The sequence below is a fragment of the Equus quagga genome, chromosome 1 (genome assembly GCF_021613505.1).
Source record: "Equus quagga isolate Etosha38 chromosome 1, UCLA_HA_Equagga_1.0, whole genome shotgun sequence".
Lineage (NCBI taxonomy): Eukaryota > Metazoa > Chordata > Mammalia > Perissodactyla > Equidae > Equus > Equus quagga.
The window spans coordinates 102,324,479-102,331,456 of NC_060267.1; positions in this window are offsets into that span (position 1 = coordinate 102,324,479).

Consider the following 6,978-nt stretch of genomic DNA (forward strand, 5'->3'; position numbering starts at 1 on the left):
CTAGCATGGAGATGGCCTTGTTTCAAGGATTCAGCTTCCAGATCAGTTGATAGAGCTTCTCTCAGGAGGAATTTTTGACTGTCAAACAGTGGCAAACTGGGGGGCACTGTGTGGGAGGCAAAGTGATCTGGTCTCCAAGAGGACCCTGAAGCTGCTGGGCTGTTCAGCAATAACATTTGAAAGATAAAAGAGACGAGGGAGGAGAACTTTGTCCTCCAGAGCCGGAGAAGTGGGAGTCAGTCACTTGTACTGTCATCCATCCTAAGTGGCAGTTCCCAGCACCGGCTGTAGTGGGCGTTCAGTAAGCGTGTACTGAATGACCAGGGCACATGTGGAGGCTGTGGGGCCTGTCAGGCAGCCAGATACGCTTTAGCTGTAGGAGTTAGTCAGTCAGCTTCCCCTGCCTCCTGCTGCTTCTGCCCTCGGCCCTCATCACTCTCGGAGCCGAGTCGCCTCAGGAGCCTGATGAGAATAGACTTGGGCTAGAGTGAGGGGCAGGTGGGTCCCTTCCTCTTTACTAACCGTGGGTGGCTGAGCAGGGCTCCAGAGGGACTTCCTGTGCCTGAGTTCCGTCCCCGTCCTCTGCCTGCTACACCTCAGTGTCCTCTTGACAGCTGCAGACAAGCAGTAGGAGTTGGCCAACCAGGCCCACAGGGCTCCTGTGGCCGCCTCCCACGCCATGAGTCCTGTAAGAACATGCTAGAGCAGATCCTCAAGCGCCGAAGAAGCCTGCCGTCCCATGGGCTCAGTGATGAGCAGTCTTGGTGGTGGTGGTGGGAGTGCCCCATTCTCATTACAGATGGCAAACTGGAGTGCAGAGGGGCTCAGCGACTCATCCAAGGTTATGTGGCATCTAAGTGGCAGGTCTGGAACTTAAATGCAGTTTGTTTAGGCTCATATTTGTTCCAGACTCATGCTTTCTCCAGTGCTCTCTTTTCTCGGTCTTGCTACCCCAGTATCAAGCAGTATTAGACAAAAATTGCAAATTGTTGCAAACTTAACCTCTAACCTCCATGTCATAGGCAAAATTGCAGTCCTATTAATGGTCGTTCTGTCAGCCTAATTAGGCAAATACCTCTTTTAAATATTCATTTTAAAAGACTGCTACCTTTTTTGCGGAAATTGATCAGACGATCCTAAAGTTTATATGGAATTGCAGGGACCCAGAATATCAAAAACAATATTGAAGAAGAACAAAGTTGAAGGACTTATACTTCCTGATTTCAAGACTTACTGCAAAGCTACAGGAATCAAAACAGGGTGGTACCGAGAAAAAGATAAACATATGGATCAATGGAATAGAGGTGGGAGTCCAGAAATAAATCCATACATATCTGGCCAATTGATTCTTGACAGTGGGGCCAAGACCATCTAATGGGGGAAGAATAGTTTCTTCAACACATGATTCTGGGACCACTAACTATCCACATGCAGAAGAGTGAATTTGGGCCCATATGTCACAGCATATATTAAACCAACTCAAAATGGAGCAAAGACTTAAATGTAAGAGCTGAAACTGAAAAAGCAACTGGAACAGCTTGTGGGACAAAGGGAGGAGAGACAAAAAGCTTGGAATACTGAAAAGATAGAATTATTAGATATTCTAGAATCATAAAAAATAGAAAAGGGAAGAAGGAAACCAGTAAACAAATATGAGAATGGTGGAAAGAGGATGTGTTTATAAGGTAGAACAGAAGGACTCGAAAAGCAGATTACAGAGAAGGGTCGGGAAGACTAGTTGGGCAGCAGTATGCCCAGGATTATGGGACCACTGGTCACAAAAGGGCTCCCAAATAACCTTTTGTTCCTGTCCGGGGCAGCTGGGGTGGACGGCGGAGCCTTCCGTGCACATTGCCTCACGGTCACTGTTGACTAATAACTGTAAGTTTTATTTTATCTAGGATTTCAAAGACTGTATGAACCTATTTCTGATCCCCTCTTAGCACACATTTATTTAGTTTAGTATTTTGTGAGCCCACTTGTTACATCTTCCATTTCAGACCCAGAGTTGGTGTTGACACACGGTTTCTCACAGGCCTGTCTTGTACCCGTGTATCCAGCAGATGGCACTAGAGTTCTCAAGACTTCAGATCCATGCTCTAAAACAGCGCAGCCCCATAGAAATATGATGTAAGCCTCTGTGTCATTTTCAGTTTTTTAGGAACCACATTAAAAAAGTGAAATTAATTTTATGATACACTTCATTTAATCCAGTATATCCAAAATAGCGTTTCAACATTTAATCAATGTACAAAAACTATTAATGAGATGTTCTCCATTTCTTTTCACATCTAGTCTTCAAAATCCAGTGTATCTACTTACAGCAGCACATCTCAATTCAGATGCTAAATTTTCGTCAGGGATACTTGATCTGTATTTAGATTTCATAAAATATACTTGAAAAATTATACTGGATTCAAATACCCAAGCTGTTCCAAACATACTTTAACATATTTAAAAGTTTGCCAATAACTGAATTAGCAAGTTTTAAATTTAAATTGATAAATTAAAATTTAGTTCCTTAGTCACGCTAACCATGTTTCAGATGCTCAGGAACCTCCCGTGTCCAGTGCTGCTGTGCCGCCCAGCATGGCCCAGTGACCTGTTCTCGTGCTTCGCGGTCTGCCTGCGCGATGCTCCCAGCGGTGCAGGAAGGATCAGCCAACCTCCTCTCCCAGGCGTACAGTCAGCGCGCAGGTCTTGGGCTGTGGGTGCCTCGGGAGCAAGCAGTGGTGAAAACTGTCGGAAACCGTGACCGCTCCCTGTTCACTCTTTGTAGAGCTCAGCAAAATGTTCCCTATCAGAAATTGCTCTGTTTGTTTTCATTGTAATCTTTTCTCCAGGCCTTTGTGTGTTTTGATACATTTCGTCTGAATTGGCTAAATAAATCATTCTGTTTGTTTGCAAAATTCCCTAAGGAGAAACTGTAAATCCATATACATGAGATTCCGGCTATGTTTAGCTGTATATTTCCCAAAGACTTGTGAGAATTTATTTCCTCCTAAAGGCCGTGCAGCTGTGGGGTGGTTTCCAGCTGACCTTATTGTGACATACAGGTGAGGCGGCAGAATTTAGAATTTGGAGTGGCGGTTATTCCTGGTCTTAGAGTTAATACACGCAGAGTAGCCACGCCATATGTGTTTAGTTTCTTTTTCAGCCAGGAAATTGAACTAAGTTATACGTCAAGCAGCTCATGTGAAAACCTATATGGCTAAGGTAAGTGATGATAGTTGGGAAGGGTCTGTTGACCTCTGAAGACCTTGAGAGGGAAGGAACCCTCCATGGCCCTCCCACCTGCCCTGTGAGCTGGTGCGGGGGGGCGGGGGGGGGGCGGCGCTACACTCGTGTGCATTGTGGGCGTCTGGCTTCATATTTCTGTGTGTGTGTTGGGGTGGGCTTGGGGAGCCGGGAGCGTGATGCAACTGATGTAGGTGGTTGTCTGGGAGAGCTGGAAAATGACAATAATGACATGAAGCAGGGTGTTTTAGTGAAAACGTCCCCCAGGCCTGGTATTGATCTTCTGCTGCCATGTTTCTTCATACATCCCGGGCTGCATTTATGTATTCGTGCCTAGTAAATGTGAGATTGTCCAGTGCCGGGAGTGGAAATATTAATCTTTTTCACCCTCAGTTTACACAGCTCTTTCTCTACCACATTTTTTTCCTTAAAGATTGGCACCTGAGTTAACAACTGTTGCCAATCTTTTTTTTTTCTGCTTTTTCTCCCCAAATCCCCCTGGTACATAGTTGTATATTTTAGTTGTGGGTCCTTCTAGTTGTAGCATGTGGGACGCCACCTCAGCATGGCCTGATGAGCGGTGCCACATCCGCGCTGGCCGAAGGAGAGTGCGCGAACTTAACCACCTGGCCGCAGGGCCAGCCCCTCTACCACATTTTAACAGCTACGTTCTCCCCGCCTCTGGAAAGCCACCTGCTTGGTGGCAGTTTGCCTGGTTGTAAGCGTTTTCCCTGGGGTACGTTGTATTCCGTTTCTCTTGGGTCATCATCAGCAGTCAGGCTTCCCTGAGCCTGAACACGGGGTGTGGTCTAAGACGCCTGACCCTGCTCCCCCCGGCCTGTGCCTCGCCGCTCCACACCTCCAGTCCTGGTGGCTCAGGGTTGCTCATGAAAACCAGAACACAAGCGTGGGCCTGTGCCCGGCCCCGGTCTCCTGACTCACAGGCGTGTCTGAGAGCAGTGCTGCTGTCTTTGCAGGGGGCCCGTGTTTTATTGTCTTCTTTCCAAAAATAATCATGTCTACCTGAAAAGATGATTTGTACCTCTGCTCCCAGCAGGATCTGCATGGGTTTTTATGTGATGTGTGCTCAATGTAAACATCCCATTTGTTTCTTTGGTTTTCTTTTCATTTAACGTTGTTTCTAAAACTGAGCCGCTCACTTACATTTAATTGCTGCCTAATAGTTCATCGAGCTGACATACCCCGTTGTTCAACGCCTCCTCAGTTGTTGGCTGGCTGCGTTATTTCACTGTTAGGAATGTGAGCATCTTCTTGTTTGGTTTAATCAACGTTGACCTTTGTCCGAGTACCCGCTCCCTGTTTCCACCATCCCCTTGGGCGTTACTTTCAGAGCTGAGATCACTGGGTCAACGGGATGGTCATTTTTATGTTCTCGATAGGTCTTAGCGGGAGACCTGTCTTAACGAGGGGAGGGCCCTTGGTGCCCGTAAATCGCCCTGGTGGAGGATGCCGGTGGTTTGCACGTGAATTCTCCTGGACAAGCGGTGACAGTGAGGTCCCAGTCTCACAGAAGCCTTACTCAGTAGCGGGCCGTTGAGCTTGCTCCTCTGCGCGTGGCGCACCTCTGTTTGCTCTCAGATCCGCTTGTTTCTATAGCTGTGCCCTTCTTCCTTCCTCTCTTCTGCTGGAGAAGTCAGGCACCCTCCCAGAACGTTGTTCAAGAGGACAGCGTCTGTTGATTTTCCCAGTCCCGTCTCCACTTCTTTCCTGCGTCGTGTGAGGGCTTGTTCTCATGCCTGTGCTAGCCTGAAGCTGCACTTGCTCCCGGATTGCGGTCACGCAGTTACCTCTGGACGGCTTTCTGTCCTCATCAAAGCATTTCTGATTAAAACCAGGGAGAGCCAGAAACCAGCGAAGAATACCAGGACCGGATAACCTGAGGGAGCTAAGTTTAATTTTGTTTTTAAGTATCCAGCTCTATATATTTCTACCCAAAACTGTATTCTTGGCTCTGTGCCAGTAAAGGGAAGGCAGTATGCCCTTTCCTAGTAAATGTATACGCGAATCCCCCTCAGCTTCGTTCTAGACAGGAGCACTTAGTTACCCCACGCCTGTGCAGAGCTTCCCCGCTCACTCCTGTTCTACTTGTGCCCACTGGGTACCCCTGGCGGCAGTTCGCTGTGTCTGTGCTTTTTAAGTACCTTTCCAGGTGCACCTAGGCCTCAAATCCCCTTTTACGTAGGCAGGAATCAGGGTGCTGTGGGCGCAGCTCACCTCCTGGCTGGTCCCCCTGGTAGCTGTGCGTCTCACACTGCTTCCCGCTGCGCTGCCAGCCCCTGGGAGGAGCACCCTCAGCACAGATGCCGCCCTTGCTCGGTCCTTCGAGGCCCTCCCATCACCTGCAAGGTGAAGTCCGGGCTCGGCGCTTTACACAGGCTCCCCTCAGCTGGCCGCCGCCCACCCTCCCACGCACGCCCTTCCCCATCCACACCGGCCTGTAGCGTCATCTAGTTACCCGCAGCCCCCCAAACTCGCCAAGCTGCTTAAAGCCTCCAGCCAGAACTAGTGCTGCTCCTGTCGCCTGGAACGCACTTCCTTTTCTTGTTGGCTGGTCGACTACTTCCAGACCAGTTTCTGTCCTTTCTGCTGTGCAGCCTCCTTTGACCGCTTCAAATAACTACCTTTTTCTGCTTTACATTCATTGAGCACTTAACTCTGTGCTAGGCATTGTGCCAATCCTTTACATACACCTCACTTAAGCCTCGTGGTCCTGGGAGGTGGCACTAGTGTCCACACAGAGCCCCTGAGAACATCACCTAGGTCAGCGCCGGGCTGAAGGTCACGCAGCCTGAGGTCTCAGCCGCCCGTGACACTGCCTCCTCTGGGCTTCCCTTCTGCCTACAGAGAGCACTTGTCGTGGCCTCGTGTAAGTGCCCCTGCCTTTGTCCCTGTCCTGCCCCTGGCCTGCAGCAGAGGAGACCTGCGCAGGTTACTGAATGGAGGCAGTGGGCCTGTGCTCATCTATGTGCTTTGTAAACCACCTGTCCGGGTTTGTCATTTCTTCCTGGGAGTTGTGTCTTGGAGCTTTGTTTAAAGCTGTCTACGTGGGTCTCTCAGGCTGACCGTGTTTAGTTTCTGGCACGTAGCAGCACCATACTTGGTGTTATGAACACTAAAAGGGAGAAAAGACATGGTCTCTGCCCTCCATTTGCAGAGATGGGACTTACCACGTGGGTGCAACTAGCAATTTAAAGACAATACATCTGTGTATTTGTATTGAGTATTTGGTTATATAATATGCAAATACTTTTTTTCCCCAAAAGATTGTCACCTGAGCTAACAACTGTTGCTAATCTTCTCTTTTTTTTTTAAATTGCTTTTTCTCCCCAAATCTCCCCAGTACGTAGTTGTATATTTTAGTTGTGGGTCCTTCTAGTTGTTGTATGTGGGACGCTGCCTCAGCGTGGCCTGATGAGATGTACTAGGTCCACGCCCAGGATCTGAAACCACAAAACCCTGGGCCTCTGAAGTGGAGCGTGCGAACTTACCTACTCGGCCACAGGGCTGGCCCCTAATATGCAAATTCTTCAGCATGACATAGAAGGTCCTTCACAATCTGACTCTAGACCACATTTCCAACTTCACCTGCTGCTCTCCCCTGGACCCCAGCCATGCTGATGTGTTGTGCAGTTCTCCGCACCCAGCACGCTTCCAGTGTGCCTGCTCCTTTGCACATCCTGCTCCTTTGCTGAGCGTGCCTTCTCCCTCCTGTCTGCCCAG